The sequence below is a fragment of the Miscanthus floridulus genome, chromosome 11 (genome assembly GCF_019320115.1).
Source record: "Miscanthus floridulus cultivar M001 chromosome 11, ASM1932011v1, whole genome shotgun sequence".
Lineage (NCBI taxonomy): Eukaryota > Viridiplantae > Streptophyta > Magnoliopsida > Poales > Poaceae > Miscanthus > Miscanthus floridulus.
In genome coordinates this window covers 5,667,668-5,687,304 of record NC_089590.1, presented here as the reverse complement: position 1 = coordinate 5,687,304, position 19,637 = coordinate 5,667,668, and positions in this window count along the sequence as shown.

Below are 19,637 nucleotides of genomic sequence, written 5' to 3'. Positions count from 1 at the left end.
GTTTGTGCTGATGGTCAAACTAGCTATTTCTTGGGTGGAGCCGTGTTGCTGATGGGTTGTCAGACTAGCCGAGCCAAGCACAAACTACAGCACTTGCAATAGGTTTAGAAGGACTCCTCCGCTGATGTTGCCAGTGATGTCTCCGCTGCCTAGGAGTGAGGCAGAACGTAGGAATTTTACACAAGGACTTGCCTTGCAACCGTTGTTCGTGGACACTCCCCTGCCTTCGCCACCCACCAATTAAATAGATTGACTCTCGGAGATTTTATGCAAGAACAAGTGCCTTGCAACCCTCGTCTACTGTCTAATTGTGCAAGATGTGTGAGAAAGGAGCAAAATTTATAGTGCTCACTATGGTTCTCACCGCCGAACCCTCTGTTGTCGATGTAGAACCTCAATCGAGCGCCTGGTGGGCGTTGATGCAGAGACATCGCGGACTGGTGGTGCGTGCGTCATCATCGTCGGGGGTGGTGGTGGTGCTGACGCAGTCATGAGGATCCACGATAAGCTGCTGGTGGTAGTGGTGGTGGTGGTGGTGGTCAGCGCGGTGGATGACTCCGTGGTGAACCGATAACTGGCTGCAGATCAGAGCGGTGAGCTTGAACCTTACACACCGAGGAGGACTAGCTTTGATACCAACTGATACACCCTTGGTCGCGGCGGGTCACCAGCGACGTGAGCGAACAACAATTCGATGGAACCCTGGTGCTGGTGAGGCAAACCCCTCCGCCTTGGTGTTGTGTTTTCTATTCTATTGATTGATAATCCCCAATCCCTATAGAGTATGCACTTATGTGCCTCATACAGGTTCTGGTCGGTGGCCCTCACATGTCATACATGAATGGAAAACATAAATGAGCTAATGCGCTAAGCTATGAATGTTGACGCCTTTCTACTCCTGTGTCACTCCTTCTGGTGCAGGTCCAGGCGTGATAGCTCCACGTCACCACATGGTGGGCTGGTAGCCCCTCTCCCCATGGGCCACCCCTACGGGTGCTACTCCTCCTCCTAGGCTAGAATCGGCTGCTCCCTGCTCACTTCTACTGCATGCTGCCAGGCAGGGGCTGTTCAGTAGGCCACACCACCAGCAGTGGTAGGGGTTAAGCCGTAGCCCTGCACTCCTCATAGGGGCAGCCGGCAGTCGCTGTAGCCGTGCGGGGGTGCCGCGTAGGCAGGGCCCTGCCTATACACCTCCCCCAGCCTCAAATCTAGATCCATGGTGAGATGGGTATGGTAGAGAAATTACCTATGAAGTTTTGATTCTCTGGGGGCTTCCTTCCTCTTCCTGGAGCCATTCCGGTCTTGCGATGGGGAAGGGTCTTCACGCAGGGAAGCAGAGGCGATGGAAGGGAATGAGGAGGATGCGGTGGTAGAAAGATGGGGCGGCGGCTAGAATGAGGAGGACTGCGGTTAGGGTAACATGTGCAATGTGTGAAACATTTTACTCTGCTACCCTCCAAACTGTATGCACCATATTTACATTCCCCTTCATTCACTGGCTATATTTGGTATTTTATCTCAAAAGACTTCACAGGAACAAGCGGGTAAGCCAAAAAAATTTGCTGGAGTACGCGCGCTCATGGAAAGAGTGGCGCGCAGGGCCAAAAAGTGTGGCGCGTTGGATGGTTGATGTTTTTTTTGCTCCGGTTTGATTCATGCTGCTTTCCCCTTTTTCTCTAGTTTGGTGACTTCTTTTTTACCCCTTTCTCTATTTTTTAAGTAACAACCAGAAGTAGGTTTACTTGGCCCAAAACAAATTGTGATTGGTGTTTTTATAAGTGAATTCAAATATGTATTAACTAAATTTTGCACAATGAATTTATGACGATAGAAAATTGTCATATGCGAAAACATAAATCTCAATGGCAATAGAAAGTTCATCGTCGACAACAAACAAACTCTACGACAAATCTAATTCGTCAAAACAATTCTATGTACCAGCTTACGACAATATTTAATGTCGTTCTCTTGGTTTGTGATTTTTTTGCGACATTTTCTTTGACAATTCTTTTATCATCGCAAAAATGTAGGTCACAACATGTTGCGACAATTTCTAGAGAAAACATCATAAATCAACGACGAATTCTTCTTTTGTCACAAGAAAAACATTACAAAAGGCTAGATTTGATGTAGTGCTAGATCAATCCCAATCGGGTGAAGTGATATTGCTGTAATTAAATAAATAATGGAAGCAATAAGCAATATCGGTAACTTAATGAATCTATCCGAAGAAACGCCACCCTTAGATAGAGCTGATAACTTGACCTTAATCTAGTTCAAGCAGTGGAGGTCGACCAGATCGATGCAGCCTTACTTGAAATAGACAAGAGTCGATAACTAACTTATACCAGAGTCACAGTGGAGGTCGATCAGGATCGATGCAGCCATACAAACAGAGGTATAAGCCATGACGGTACTTATAGACAAGCAAGAGAGGTCGACCGGATCGATGCAGCCGTACTTGCTGAAGAACTCACCGAGATCTACTCTACTCCTACTCCTAAGGGGTGGCTGAAGCCGAAAAAAGTAAGTAACTTGTATTTGATTGATTGTATGTTTTTTACAATTGTCAGGGTTTGATATTTATACCTGGAGCCTAAAAATGAATCCTACCCGAGTACGACTCAGTACAATTTTCAGCATAGAGAAAAATATTCCTAATTTAAGATAACTTGGACCCTAATCTTTCCCTTTTTGTAGAGTCCTATATGTAGTTTCCTGGTGCCAATCATAGCTCATCATAGCTATCTGCTGATGTCATCCCAAGAGATCCGATTCCAGAGTCGTATATGAATCAGCTAATATCAATCTCCATGTAATTGATTCCTTGATTGGCATAATCTTAGAAGCCTACGAGTTTGTGCATTCTTCTCCCAAATTTTGGTGTAAACACATGCCCCCAATTTTGGGATAAAATGATTTGATTCCAAAATTCTAGTTTATTGGTTTACCATGCCGCAACCATTTTATCCCAAGATATACGCATAACTCTTGACTTCCTAGCCCGAGTCTTATATAATATCCCAATAGTATCTTTTCTGATTCACTCGGCCCTTTTGCTTTCTCCTTTCTTGAGCCATTTTCAACAGCTGACGCCGTCATCGCCAAGGCTCCAAACCATAGCAAATCCTCTATTCTATCGAGCCATCATTCAAGCTATCTTTGTCAGATCCGAACCTATTCCGGCTATGATGGCAACCAACGACCATGTTCCTGAGGTATGCTTCCATGTTTCCACTCTCCAAGTGTTGTCCGTTACCTCATATTTCTTGTCTTCTTGAATTTATTTCATCCGATTTCTAGGAAATGAGGAACGAAATCTTGATCCCATCAGCTATCAGTTCCTAATGTCTATTTTCTCGGGCCTATGGGTGACCCTTGACCTATCTGATTTCATCCATCAAGAAACCAACCTAGATTCCCTTCAAACAATCTATAGTGGATTCATCTTCCTAGAATAAAATCCCCTTCAGAAACTGGCCTAAAACTGCCTAAGGGATAGAGAAATTGGTTTCATAGGATATCTAAGAAAAAGGGTGGAGATTGGGAGCTTTATGATCTAAATCAATGCTTGACACTTTCATTGTCCGAAATGGAGAGGAACGATTTGCTCCTGATCTCTGCTTCTTATTTCTATTCCAATGCTCTGAATGCTTTTATTTTTTGTCATGGTCCAATGGCCATCACCCTAGGCCGATGCTCACATGTCGACCGGCCTCAGAATCACTAGATCAGTGTAGCCTTATGAGTATTTGAGTGCTGGTTCCAAGAGATTAGCCAAGATAGCAGACTGCACCTGGATGGGCAAGCTATATTTTGAACCACATTGGAGACAAACCAACTATTAGTGAAAGGGAATATGTGGCCTTTCTGAATATGTGGTTGGAAAGATTCATTTTCGATGGGTCATCTTGTGGTCCAACCTACAATAACAAGCTTATGGTGGAGCACCTAGCATTAGGCAAGGATATCCCTCTCGAAAAGTATCTGCTAGGAGCTGCTTATCATCTGATGTACCAGGTGGCCTGCCCAATTACTGAAGAATAAACCAGTGCATACTATCAGTGGCCCTTGGTGGTTAATATAACTTGTGGCTTAACCTATATATGCACAAGTTTGTGAGGCCTAATCTCAAAAGTCTGAGTTTCCCTTCTTCCAATTTTGATGAGGAATATAAAGGTGAAGAAGGAAGAACTCGGTAGTGCATGAGCTATGGTGAGGCTGCATCAGCCATAACAATTGATTTTGATATTGGCCATCTCTTCAAGAAGTTCTATAGAGGGTTTGGTGTAGACATCCTAACTTGGCTACCATATGATGATGAGAATGATGAGCTAGGTCTTCCCATTCAAGTTTCGATTTGAGTTGGATTGTTCGGACGATGTGGCGGCTGTAGTCTTCAATTCTTTCAGTCAAGCCCTGTGTTCTTCCAGTCGAGTTTCGTCATGGCCGTGGCAAAATGGCTACATGCTCTTTCATTCCAGGCAACCTCCCAATGTATGAATTTTACAACCCATCCTTTGTAGCTTGTTAGTTTGGTTTCGGCCAATTACCTCCTCAGCTATTCTTCAAGAACATACTAAAGCCACTGGAAGATATCAGTGAAGTACTAGAACCTAGAAGAGTTTTTCAGCTAGGATCAGATCTTCCTTCCCTCTGTTTGCACGATTGGATTAGAGTCAGCCTCTCTTCTACTCTCTTCGACTGCTGGTGGCAAGAATGGTGTTCCCATCTTTTTTGTGGATTGGTCCACCCCTTGTGTATAGCCCAGGATGGAGAATTTGCTTCTGACGGAGAGGTAATTTGCTATTTATTTTCAAGAAAAATGCTTGATGAATTCCTCTGCCAACCATCCTAATCAACCTTTTTAGGATGTTGAATTTGATCTCTAAGCTTGGATAGGAAGGGGCATTCTATAGATTACTAGCCACTACGCCTCGGTTTCAAGAATGGGATCGGCTGCGCCTTCACTGAAAAAATTGATGAAAACTCAGACTGCCTCTGCTATCATGACGTACCAATCTTCAAAGCATATGGCAGCCCAAGGGACAACCCAAAAAACCACTACCAGGAAGAGACTCCATAGAACGAGGCCATTAGCTACTCAGGTAAACAATTCATCTTCTTCTCAAAATGATATCCCATTGCTAATTTCGTTCCTTCATAGTTATCGAGCATTGTGTCCCAACCTGCCCTAGGTGCAGAACTACCATCCCAGGCATTCGACTCAGCATCAACTGAACCTCCATTAGCTGATCCACAAAAGGAGCCAATTTTGGTTGAAGTAATCGACACTTCCATAATAGCAAAAAATGTGAGTTTTATCTTTGATGCTTATTGGGGTATTTTCTTTAACTTCTTTCATTTAGTCTTTTACCCTTCATCTGACTTCTTGCTGTGCCAGATACTTCCTGAGGAGACATCTATGCAAGATTGAGAGCCTAACAGTTCACTTAACAATCCTATCGACTGTTGAAGGTGGTCTTGTTGCCTATCAACACTCAGACTGTTGATTCTCGAGTCTGGCAAACAACTGATGGTAAGGGAGTTATTTGCTCAATTTTTCTCTCTGCAGCAAACATGAACTAAAAATCTTCCGATGTTTGTAGATGCCGATGTTGAGATTTCTAAGCTGATTCAACCAGATATTACTGGTGTATCATTCAGCTCTTCCTTCCCTTCAGATAGACACTACCACAGAAAAGGTATTGTATCTCATTTTACTTGTTCATTCTATTATAAACTGATCTAATCCTTCTAACCAAGATTTCCTCGCATATGTAGGCACCCAACCTTCCAGCTCTGAGCTATTCTTTTGACCTTGGGGAATATATTAATGAGGACGAGGTCAGTTCATCAGCCACTTCCTCTAAGAAAGCTTTGTCAGAAGAGACCAGAAATCAGCTAAGAGATATACTGCCAATGTTTGAGAAGAATATAGCCAATTTGGTGCAAGATACTGACTTAATGCAAAGAGTCTTCCTAGCCATTAAGGGTAATCCATCCCCAGTTCTCTCCAGAGTCTTGTCATCTTTGTCTATTTTTGAAGATCAGACCCTGAAGGTGAAGAAGATCTAGAGGAACTTGTCCAATCGTGAAACCTTGCTAGCTAAGGGGAATTCCAATAGGCAAGAGGCTAAAGAGCTGACACAGCTGATTGATAACTTGAAGAACTCCTCCATTAGGCCCGATCTAGAGTTGTCTCAACTAGGAAATCAAGCGTGTAGAGCTTGAGAAGGAGCTGGAAAACATGAAGGCTGCCATTGGTCATCGCAAGTCCACTGGCCCAAATACCTGATGCCATCAAACAGAAGAAACAAGAATTGCTAGCCAAAGTCAGAGAGGGCAGAACCATCCAAAGTAGCCTTGAGAATATTCCTAGAACAACCAAAGAACATAAGCAACAAATTGTAGAGGCTGATACTTCTTCGGCTAGAAGTATTGAAAACCATCTAGGATGTTCTAGACTTGTAATCTATATGTTGACATGTATCTTGTATGGAATCAGTGATAACCATATTTTCATTGCCTCTTTGTATTTTTTCTTTTGTTTTAGCTAAAGAGCCGACTTGAAAACAACCGATTCCATCCTCCCAATCTTAATCCAATTAAGTCTGAAAACATGGCTTTTATTAAGAGAACCCTTTGATTTTCTATCCTCAGTCCGCCTAATGCCGTACTCTCATCGGCGTTAGTGAAGTGGCGCTTTGCCTTCTATTAATTGCAGTTGCCTTTTGTGCATCCTGAGGCATTCGCCTCTTTGCTTCATGTCTTCAAATACCAGCCGAGGGCTTCAGCCTTGAACACATCCCCATTCGCAACTGTTCCTTCACTCTCCTCCGCCTGCCAAAACCCTGTAGCAGTTTTCTTTCTCCCTTCTGTAGATCCAATCATCCTTCATGGCTGGCGAGGACAATCGAGGCAAGCGCGTGGTGGAGGAGAACATGCCGATGAACCAACGTCTCCAATGCATGAGGTGAGATTAACATTTCCTATTTATGACGATGAACTATTCTAACTCGCCTATAGGTTTGTTGTGAATGATAGTCTTCGTCCCCTTCCCAGGGCCAGTGGGCCCTCTGATGCGGCATCTTCTGTGCCCGCCTCATCATTGGATTCTTCCGACTCCTACAATGGCAACGACGCCCGACGTTTCCTTCATGAGTAGAGGATGGCTCAGAATCATTATTCTGAGGCAACTTGGGAGAACGGCCAACTCGAGATCCACCTTGGGGTCTCTTAGGCTACTCTTCACAGTGGCTAAGGAGGAGGCCAGCACCGTTCAAGCACGGCTGGCCGAGTCTGATGCCATGGTGGTGGGTAAGATAAGTTTCAGGAACACTTCATTCTGATTTCCATTGTCTTTTATGTTGACAACTCTCCTGCTTCTATGATTGTTAGCCCTGATAGCACATTTGAAGTCTCTCCAACTGGCGGTAAACGCAGCCATAAACGCCATCAATGCCCGGGGCTCCCTCATCAATGTTTGTCTTCATGACATTCTGACCCATGTTTAGGAGATCGCCCTTCATGTTGTTCGTCATGGTGTGGCGGCAGCGCTGACCGCGACGCAAGTTCATACTGGGTACGAGCTTCATGCCATGGAGATGGGTTTCCCAATCAGCGACGACCCCGAGGAGCATAAGGATTTGCTCGAAGAGTTTGTCATCGCGGCTGAGGCCATTGTGGATATCACATCTGCTCAGGATGTGGTGAACAAGGTCTTTGATTAGTTTGTACTCATGGCGAATCAATGAACGAAGTCTCTTGCTTTTCCATGAATGTGTCTTAGTGCAATGTCCTTGTGTATGACTACTTTTGTTTTTATTCTTTGCTCTAGAGGCGATACATATCATATCAGCTTTCATGTCTTCTAAGTTTCTTCATTTTTTGAACTAGAGGCGATACCTTTCTGGTACCGGCTATTAGAGCCTACGACCAAACAAATCAGCTATCAAGTGTTGATCAAATGCTAGGATAACATCCCTTTAAATATTTTGCCGCAGAACTTTTCATACCAAAGGTTAAACGATTGATCAACCCAGGTCAAGCATCCCATTAAGCAAAATAGAATTCCTTTAAGAACCTATCAACTCTAAATTGCACTTACAATTTGACTTAGCATTCACATACGTCAGCCTAAACCCATCTCTAGGACTAATGCTTATTCTTCCTTAATCCAATGGCCGATGTGAAGCCGTGACTTTTTACTAAAACAAACTCTCAGAGCCGATTGCTTGCATCGGCTGTTGGCTTTCATTGCTGATTTTAATGAAGCCTCCTTCCCATAACTCGCTAGAAAAGCATTCAAAGTCTCCTAGTTCCTAGAAGACTGGATCGACTATTGTGATGCTCATAGATTCATTAGTGTGAACTAGTTCGACATCATCTCCATGCCATTGAATCAAACATAGATGCATGGTCGATGGTACACAATAGTTCGCATGAATCCAATCATGACCAAGGAGCAGACTATACGATCCTTTTCCATCGATGACGAAGAATGTGGTGAGCAGAGTCTTACTCCTAATTATTAGTTCGACATTCATTGCCCCCTGGGTCTTAGATTCATTACCTCCAAAATCCTTAAGCATCATGTTAGTCTCCATCAGATCTCCTGGTCCTTTGCCAAGTTTACGAAAAGTGGTGTAAGGCATAAGATTGACAGAAGCACCTCTATCCATCAACATCTTGTTCATCGGCTTCTCATCAACAAAACCTTTCATATATAAAGCCTTTAAGTGTCGATGCTTTACTGGTTTATCAAATATTGCTTGTTGCACAATTGACAACTTGGCAACTATTTCTTCATACTCTGATTCATCAAAATCTGAATACACTTCTTGATCTGCCGGAGCTCTAAACTCTGATGGCAACAGAAAATCCATTTGGATATTAGCCGATGGTTGCTTTCTATCGGTTGTTTGCTTAGTACACCACACTTGAGGTTTACTAGATGCCTGAGCCTGTTCCAACTCTTTATTCCTTAGGCATTGCACCCTTCTCTTTTGGCTTTTGTCAAACCTCCTAGACACCATTGGCTTTCCTGCCAAACATATTTTCTTTCCTTGCCTTCTTCTTCATAATCAGCATAGTCTTGGTCAACAACTCGTTTTCCAAGCCAATCATGAACACTTTTATTTTTAAGCGCCGATCCATGTTATTATGATGATATGCATCTTGAGCATAGATAGACCGGTAGTTGGTTTGAGATTGCCTAAACTCCCAATATTGATTGCTGCATTCTGGACAGTTATGTCTGGTAGGTGTAACACCCAAAAATTTTACTACAAACTAGCAATTAATTCTTAGCCTTTATTACATTTTCTAGGTATTTTTTAACTTAGGCAAAATAATAAATATTGGATAAATAAAATAAACTATAAGGTTTAGAAACATGTTTGTTGCATTCATGCTGAAGCATATTGTTTTTGGTTGAGTGTAGGGCTAGATGATTTGAAGTTGAATTCGAATTCCATTTGAATTTGGCTTAGAATTGAAAAATATATTTGGAAAAGAATTTGATTTTGAAAAATTTACTTTTCTTCCTCATTTAGCCCAGCACAGGCCTGGCCTTTTCTTTTTTTCCCCTGCTCACACTGGCCCGCAACTGCATCATGCGGCCCTTTTCCTTTGTAACACCTCGGGTGTTAGCCTTGCATAACTTGGCTTGCATAACATGAGCATGAGCATCAAGCATTCATAAATCATCATTTACAATTGAAACATTTGATCGAAACATATGAAACATTGCTTGTTATCTCGTGTTTCTTAGAACATATGCATATGATTATGTGCAAATGAATGCAAGGGGGTAGTGCTAGCCACTACAACACCTTAGCTACACTTAGGTTAACAAAAGGAACCTTGTTTATGAAGGCCACATTTCATGACCAAGCACTCAAGTAATATTTCATGTGATTACTTTCAATAGCTATATGAGTGACTACTACATGAAATGCTTAAATGACCTTGCAAATTGTTTTAACATGCTTAGAGTATCATCATGAACAACTTTGGTATTTAGTGCTAGGGCTAGTTTGGTCATTTAGCCATGGTTTGAATGTGTATCATGATTTCAAAGTGACATGTTTGACTAAAGTTGAACTAGGTGTTAGGGACCTTGCATGGAGAAGTTCACTAAAGCAAAGTTGTAGTGTTTGACATAAGGAACAACTTTTATTTTTATGTCATGGACTGATTCAGCTCCTATCATGCTTGAAATTGGATCACAAGAATCAGCAAAACAAACCTTTCAACACTTAAAAATTTTTCTAAGTCTTAGTTCGACTGGCAGCCTGACAAGCCCATCTTGGGGATGACATTACTTGTTTTTGGTTGCGAATTTGAACATACTTCCTTAACCAAAGTTGAAGCTGGTACATAGGGCTATAAATTTTGTTTAGACGTCTTATGCTTTGGAGCGACGGATTAGCGGGAAAATCAGCGACAAAACTCGTCGTCAGGCTCGGCCATCACGTTTCTGATGAAACTGAACGACGCGTTCAGTGGCCGACCGACGACAGAACCAGCGCGCCGCGTGTCCACGGCGACGGCCGCGCGTCGCCGTTGCCCTGACCGCGCAGGCCACGCCACGCCCGAGCGCGGCCTTAACGTCGCCAGCGCCCGCCCGAGCCATCCCGCGCTCCCATTTCGCTCTCGGCGCCTTTTCTTCCTCGCAGCAGCAGCCGCCGAGCTCTCGGAGCCCCGCCGTCACCATAGCCGCGCGTAGTCCGCGCCTAGCCACTCCAGCACCACCACCATAGCTCCTCCGTCTCCCCAGCGAACCACTGCTCCCTCCCGTGCTCGCTGACCCAGCTTGGTAAGCCATCGCCACGCGTTTCAGCTCACCGGAGCTCCGCCGCAAGCCCCGTCACCGTGGCCAGAGCACCACAGTCCACCTCTCCATGCGTTAGCTAGCGCGCTAGGTCCGCCGTAGTACCCCGGTGCTCGTCCGAGCCTTAGATCGGGCCACCGAGGACATCACCGGCATTTTGCCGTGGTCTAGCCCCGCCGCTCCGCCATTGCCGCCGCCATCGTCCTTACCGTCGACGATAGGGTCGGCCAAGTGGCTCAATAGATGCGCTAGGTCACTTAGAGCACGTCGTGATGACCTCACCGCCGGCAACCTCGCCATCGGTGAGCTCCGCCGTTCCCACGTCATCCCCGCGCCGTTGCTCTGTTCCGTCTCAATGACATGTGGGCCCAACTGGCTGGAGGGTCCTGCCTGTTAGTGTCGGTTAAATAGAAAGCTAGCTCATTTTTCACAGATTTGAACCCTGATTTCATGTATCTTGTTATTTTTGTATCTTTAGTCTGATAGCCCCTAAATTTGTGAAATAAATTTGTGAGTGTTCTTGAGGAAGAGTAGTATTTAGGAAAAATATGTTCTTGACTTGTACAGTAGATATTTTTGGAGATTTAAATAGGGATTTGAAATGTGCTTTTGAATGTATTTAAATTTGTTTATTTTATATCTAGAGTTCCTGTGCTCCAAAAATTATGAAATTTTTGTGGTAAGCTAGTCTTAGCATATATGAGCTTGGATAAAAAATTGAAGACCAGTGCATGTGTAGATCTATAGTTATAGATTTTTCTTTTATAAATAGTTAATCCTTGCATGAATTTTTATAAATTAATTATGAGTCCAAAATTCATGAAATTTATTGGAGGTGGTACTAGTACCATATGGATGTTAGGAAAAATAAGAAATCTGTTGCTTGACACTTTTCAATAGGATTTTCCATTTATGCTATTTCAAGCCTTGCTTCCTTATCATTTTTGTATAGGATGTTCTACTTAGTAAAATGACATGAAATTTTTATAGTAGTCCTTTGATAGCATTAATAAGACTCTGTAAAATTTTGAGAATTTATTAAGCACATTTGATATATATTTATTATTTAACCTAGATATCTAAATAAAATAATAAAGGCAATTTAATAAATAGTTTGGGCTTCACCATTATATCATCTTAACTGTATTTGGTATGCTGAAACTGTTGGTAGGTTCTAGGTTGTCAAATTTTGAATAATTACCTGAAGTAGAAGTGTTATTACTTTATATTGCATGTGAAGTAGTTTCTGGACTGATTCTAGAGTGTAATGAGTTACATGTTGAAACAAGTGTAGACTGTAAAAATGGTTAATAACAAAGTTGTAGAGAATTTGATAAGCTTTCCAGAAAGTCCAGAATCACTGTTTTTGAATTTGTAGGACTCCAGTTATGAGTGAAACAAGTAGCTGCTGGTTATGGTGTAGTCGATGCATTGTAGAAATAGTTAAGTAGTAATCGAGAAGAGATATGCACCTACTCAAACAACGCGATGCACTTGTTAACATTATGCATTCGTAATACTCATACCATACTCATGCATCTAGGATCGGAGGAAGAGATCACATTGCTGGAATTCGAAGAAGCAGAGTAAGGGAACCTGCAGGAGAATCCGCAAGCCGTTGCTCCCGAAGGCGTGGAGCAGAACCCTGAAGAGCTTCCGGAGTGCCCTGACCATCGCCCTACTTCCTTTCTGCGAGGCAAGCCCCGGAGCATTATAAGTCTCCCAGTAATTTACAAATGTTTACTTATGTATTTATGATTGTTGCATTAGGTTATAAGAGTTGAATGAAACCACTTGATGCATGTACATTCCTTGTCCAGATATTAACCCTTTAACCGGTATAGGTCCAGGATCGAATATATGCTTAGCCAGGCTTAGACCGGTAGAAGTCGGGTGATGTCCTGTCACCTGCGAGATATAGGTGGATACCGGAGCACGGTTGGCTATATCTGCTATCGTGGAACAGAACCATGAGGTAAAAGTAAATTGAGACCGGACGGGAAGTCGATAGGGAAGCAACAAGGCATGGAGGTCTTGGGTGTGGACTTATCCCCGTCTGTGTCGATTAAGGACCGTACCGTTGTTGGTGCTTCTGACAAGATTGAACGCATGCCTCTCACTTAGCTGGCCGGATAACTCGTTCCGACCGCGAAGCCGAGTAATTCAACTCAGGCCGGGAATCGTTCTGTTGTGCGCTCCTTCCGGGGAACGATCAGACTGAGCCCAAGGGTAGGCTTGGCCTGAGCATCCTGGCATCTGGTGTTCCAGATGGTGCGGCACAGTACGGACCCATGAAATGTGTACCTGAGTTGTACCAAAGGTGACCTAAGACTATCGTGGCTGATAGATCTGGGTTTGTGTTAGGAATAAATTCCCAGCTGGTTGAAATCGATTCGAATCGCCGTCTCTCTCGGATAGTGAGAAACTTGGCTAGTCCCAACATCGTAGCAACTATATTATGAAACATGATGGTTCAAATGAATATGGAATTACAATACCTGCTATGGTTACTATTGTATGATTCTAAATAATATACCACATGTTTGGCATAGGATAGTTGCTAACCTAGAAATGGATAGTTATAATTAACTTGATAAAAGAATCACAATTGTACAACGGTTAATTGCCTTTTTCGCAAAATGTTGTCAAGTTACGTCCACTTATACAGCCTTGCATAATCCTTGGAGTCATTTTATTTCTAGTTCATGACGGGTAAGTCTAGCTGAGTACCTTCTCGTACTCAGGGTTTATTTTCCCATTGTTGCAGATGGCACTGTGTATCATGGTTATTGCAAGAGTTGCTTCTATCCCGCTGTGGATGAGGAGTAAGCCTTGGGCAGGCTTCCTTAGTAATTCCTATCTTTGCTTTTGTGGATCGTGATCTGGCTTGGCACTGTATCAAACTACGTTGGAAACTTATCTTCAAACTTATTTGCTTCCGCTTTAATTATCAAACTCGGTTTGTAATAACTTTCTATTCGTACTCTAATGATGAAAAGTATTTGTGAACTTTATGTAATATGTGGCATGTATGTTGAATCCTGTATGATCTTGGTTGTGGTAAATCGTTTATCGAGACCGTTGTGGTACTCGACGGACTACCGGGTTTATATGGGTTCAAGTATGACAGTGCGACCGCTTGCGGATTGCCATTATACTTGTATTCTTATAAATTGGTCGGTTCTGCGACAGCTGGTATCAGAGAAGGATTCAACGTTAATTGTCACAAGTGTATTTAAAACAAAAGTTTTTGTGTTCCAAAACCCTTTTCTAGCAACTAATAGTAATTAATAGGTATTTGAAATCTAAAGTGTGCCAATGATCACTTTCCTTATGCCCAGATTAAGGACTATTAGGTGGCTATTTAAGTACTAACATGGGGGTTTTTACTTCGTCGTCCATACGGCGTGCTATAGTATGGATGCCATTCACTTGAGTGGTAATGTATGGATCAAATGCCTCTACGCCAAGGTAAGATGAGTGTATGACCGCAAGATGTGAGCGTGTGGTCGGGAAGAGTTAGCATTGGTACGGCTAGGTATGCATGCTTGCATGTGTACATGGTACGTATTTAATTGTGGGTTTAAATTATTGTTGGGTAGATTGATACGGAAGTATATGTATGAGGATACATATATGAAAGTATTTACAATTACATTCTGCATATTTCATTATGGGTTTAGGGCTGAAATGAAATTTTATGTAGGTACACTAACAGCGAAACGTGTAGTTCGACTAGTTACGATCTATATGAGAGAACGTATGTATGCCACCGTGTCTATTGTTAGAAACAAATTTTTCCTAAGTTTGTGAGGACGTACGGCACGAGCATGCATCATGTTAAACACCATTCACATAATCACATTTGTTCCTCCCCTTATAAAATTCTTACTCGGTTATGTAACTCTTATCCATTATGGCATTGTCTCACAAAAGGGTACATGTTGATGGTGCAGATGGCACGCACCAAGCAGACTGCTCGCAAGTCCACTGGAGGTAGAGCTCCTAGCCGTCAGCTTGCTCCACGTACCCGTCAACGTCACACGTTCCTTGGAGAGTTTGGGATGCCTACCCTCTTGTGGAGAGTGCTCAGCTATGTAGGTTATCCCGATGGAATGGAACCCCGCTACTTTTGGGCAAATGAGCGGTTGGGAGAAGGTCTCTTAGTTACTGTGGAGGCCATTGTCCGTCCCTGAGGTGACGATTCTGAGTGGACAGGTTGGTGTTATGAGTCGACTAGCAGGACTGCTGAAGAAGCAGCTGGCAGGGCAGCCTTTGGGATCCTGAGGGATATCATGGATCGTTTTCCTCAGGAGCTGGCAGCCGCTATGGTTGGAGTCTTTCCAAGAGGTAATCCCTCCACTGACTCATGGCAGCAAGCAAGAGGAAGACCTTTGGAGATTGGTGCAGCAGAAAGGCAGAACAGCGATAACCCTGCCATGAGCGCCATGTTCACAGTGATGAGAGTGTTAGATGGAGTTGAAGGTAGCCTCAGACGAGTGTCTGGTGCTCTTCGTCATGCCCGCGAAGACCGACGTCAGCTTCAGAGGGAGCATGACGCCGAGATAGAGAGGCTCACTGAAGAAATGACTCGGTTAACTCACCAGCGAAATGCAGCTTGGTCTAGGGAAGATGTCCTGAGAGCTCGACAGTTTGAGCTGGAACAGCAGCTGGCCAATGCGGAGGGATACAATGATAATCTGCATGAAGAGGTTCACCTACTGCACAATCAGCTCCACCCTTATATACCACCTGGAGCCGCAGAAATGGGTCTAGAGGGGTACGAGGAAGAAGAAGAAGTGGCACCTAAAGAAGAAGTAGAACCTGGGGAAGGAGATGATTCTGCGTCTGACCTCGATAGTGATCATGATGAGGATTAGATCGCTTAGCGTGTAGTGGGAAGACTAATGTATCACCTTTATTTATGTAATGGACCTGTAGTTTGAATTTGGCATTAGTAACCAGACTATCATGTAATGTTAATCGCACGTTTGGGTAAACATTAATGCAATTCCAGTTCCTTGTCGGTAATCACGCTTTAGATTGCATGCGTTATGAGCACGATAAGTGGTCAAATTGGCGATGTCATGTTGCGAAAATGAATTATTATGCCTCCATTTTTATTGTGCTTTTGAGAATTTTCTCTAGTAATTTCAGTTTGGCATGAGTACCTAATTCATCTGCAATCTCTTGGCATCGACCAATAATCGCTTATTGTTGCAACTTCGCAGATGACGCGCACCCGTGCTGGAGCTAGCAGCAGCCAGGATGGCAACCATGATGACTTGCCACCTCCACCGCCACCATCTGCTCAGGAATTCTTTACCCAGTTCCTAGGGAGCCAAAGGACAATGGAGGAAGCCTTGCGCCTTATCGAGCAAAACACTGCTCGTGGCCACCCACCGCAACCAGGGGCCGAGCCAAATCAGCACAGTTCATTCAAGGAGTTTCTAGACACGAAGCCTCCGATCTTCAAGGTGGCTGAGGAACCACTGCAGGCCGATGAGTGGCTGAATACCATCGAGCAGAAATTTCGTCTGCTAAGGGTCACAGAGCACCTGAAAGCTGAATATGCTTCTCATCAGCTGCAAGGACCAGCAGGAATCTGGTGGACGCACTTTCTGTCGTCTCTGCCTGCTGATGCGAGAGTGACCTGGGATCAGTTCAAGCTGGCTTTTAGGGGACACCATATTCCCCCGGGCCTGATGCGCATGAAAGCAGCCGAATTTATGAGGCTCACTCAGGGAACCAAGTCACTCACAGAATATATGCACGCATTCAACAACTTGTCAAGATATGCTCCAAGTTTTGTGGATACTGAAGAGAAAAAGATTGAGAGTTTCAAGCGAGGTTTGGGTACCAAATTAATGAAGACTATGGCAAATTCTCGATGTGCCACGTACAATGAGTTTATTAGTGATGCCTTGACCCAAGAAAACCACAACAACCTGCATGCAGTTGCTAAGGGTCGCAAGAAGGCATATGAGGCCAGTGCATCCGGATCTTTTCAATCAAAAGCGCCTATCGCAGCTAGGCCACCATTCCGTCCACCTGCATCCAAGTTCAGACCTCCACCACCGAAAGCTCAGAATAATAGGCCACAGAAACTGTTTCGTAAGGCGTTCACTATTGCCTTACCAAAAGGAAATGGCAATCAGGACAGCTCCACCGGATTCAAAAGTAATCAACCTTGTTTCAACTGCAACCAACTAGGTCATTGGTCCAAGGAGTGCCCCCACCCCAAGAGGAATGGCAACCCAAATCAGAACAATCAGAGGCAAGTGAATGCCAGGGCACGTCAGGGACAAGTGCATTATACCGCTGTGGAGGAAGTGCCCGCCGGAGAAGTTGTCACAGCTGGTATGTTTCTTGTCAACAAGCATCCCGCTGTTGTTTTATTTGATTCGGGAGCTTCTCATTCATTTATGAGTCAAGCATTTGCATCTAGACATGATCAAGAAATAATTGAAGTAAGTAAAGGGGGTTTTAACATAAGTTCAGTAGGGGGAACTGTTACTACCAAAAAGATAGTCAAAAATGTACTCATCTTGATACAAGGGAGGGAGTACACAACAGATTTGATAATATTGCCGGGGTTGTCGATAAGTGTAATCTTAGGCATGAATTGGATGAAGTATCATGGTGCTCTTATTGACACTAGCACCTGTACTATCATGTTGAGGGAACCCACGGGAGGGAATGCTTTTCTAGTTCCACTCTCCCGCGATTTCCAACCCCAACATTTAGCCTGTGCTATCCAAGCCACCACCATATGTGATATTCCAGTGGTTTGTGAGTTTCCGGATGTATTTCCAGAAGAATTACCAGGCCTACCACCGGATAGGGACGTGGAATTTAAGATTGAATTAGTGCCAAGTACTGCACCCATATCCAGAAGGCCCTATAGAATGCCACCCAATGAGTTAGCAGAACTCAAGGTTCAATTGCAAGATCTATTGGACAAGGGTCTTATCCAACCTAGCTCATCTCCGTGGGGATGTCCAGCATTGTTTGTGAAAAAGAAGGATAAGTCACTGAGGATGTGTGTAGATTACAGACCACTTAATGCTGTGACCATCAAGAACAAATATCCGTTACCCCGCATCGACATCTTGTTCGATCAGCTAGCGAAGGCAAAGGTATTCTCCAAAATTGACTTGAGATCAGGTTACCATCAGATAAAGATCAGACCGGAGGATATACCTAAAACCGCTTTCTCTACTAGGTACGACTTATACGAGTATTTGGTTATGTCTTTTGGACTAACAAATGCCCCAGCCTATTTTATGTACCTAATGAACTCGGTATTCATGCCCGAACTTGATAAGTTCGTGGTCGTATTTATCGATGACATATTGATTTATTCAGAAAATGAGGCAGATCATGAAGAGCATCTGAGGATTGTCCTATCCAGACTGAGGGAGCATAAGCTATATGCCAAGTTTAGCAAATGTGAATTTTGGATGAGCAAATTACCTTTCTTAGGTCACATATTATCAAGAGATGGAATCTCAGTAGACCCATCAAAAGTACAAGAGGTCATGAATTGGAAAGCCCCAACTTCGGTGCATGAAGTTCGGAGTTTTCTAGGGTTAGCAGGATACTATCGTCGGTTTATTCCAGATTTCTCAAAAATAGCTAAGCCTATGACCAGACTACTTCAGAAAGATGAGAAATACAAGTGGACACCAGAATGCAAAACAGCTTTTCACACCCTCAGAACTTTGTTGACTACAGCACCAGTGCTAGCACAACCAGACATTGAAAAGCCTTTTGATGTATTTTGTGATGCATCAGGAATAGGTTTGGGATGTGTACTTATGCAAGAAGGGAGAGTAATTGCATATGCCTCTCGGCAATTGAGGAAACATGAAGTCAACTATCCTACACATGATTTGGAACTGGCAGCCGTTGTCCATGCATTAAAGATATGGAGACATTACTTGTTGGGCAATGTATGTCATATCTATACTGACCACAAAAGCCTCAAGTATATCTTTACCCAGCCAGAACTGAACATGAGACAACGTAGATGGTTGGAATTGATTAAGGGTTACAATTTGGAAGTGCATTACCATCCGGGTAAAGCAAATGTAGTAGCTGATGCACTTAGTCGGAAGTCCCATTGCAACACTATGGAAGAACTATTGAAAGATGGATTCAACTTGCTACATCCTGCCGTACTCCACAATATCACAATCAGTTGTTCGCTTGAGGGCCGAATCATAGAGCTACAGCAGACAGATGTAGGAATAAGTCACATCAAGAGAAAAATGCAAGAACAAGAAACAAAACACTTTAGATTGGACGAAAGAGGTGTATTATGGTTTGAGGACCGGCTAGTGGTGCCGAAAGACCGTGAGCTAAGGAATCAAATTTTAGAAGAAGCTCACTCCTCCAAATTGTCTATCCACCCGGGTAGTAGTAAGATGTATCAAGACTTAAAAACCCGTTTTTGGTGGACTAAGATGAAGAAAGAGATAGCAGCCTATGTTGCAAGGTGTGATAACTGCAGTAGAGTGAAAGCCGTCCATATGAAAACCGCTGGATTACTCCAGCCACTGCCTATTCCAGGATGGAAATGGGAAGAGATCAGTATGGACTTTATTACAGGCCTTCCAACAACGCCACAAGGTCATGATTCAATTTGGGTCATTATCGATCGTCTTACCAAGTCAGCACACTTCATACCCGTGAACACGAGGTATATAGTTGGGAAATACGCTGAGATATACGTATCCCAGATCGTGAAGTTGCATGGAGTACCCCGGACCATAATCTCGGATAGAGGACCGCAGTT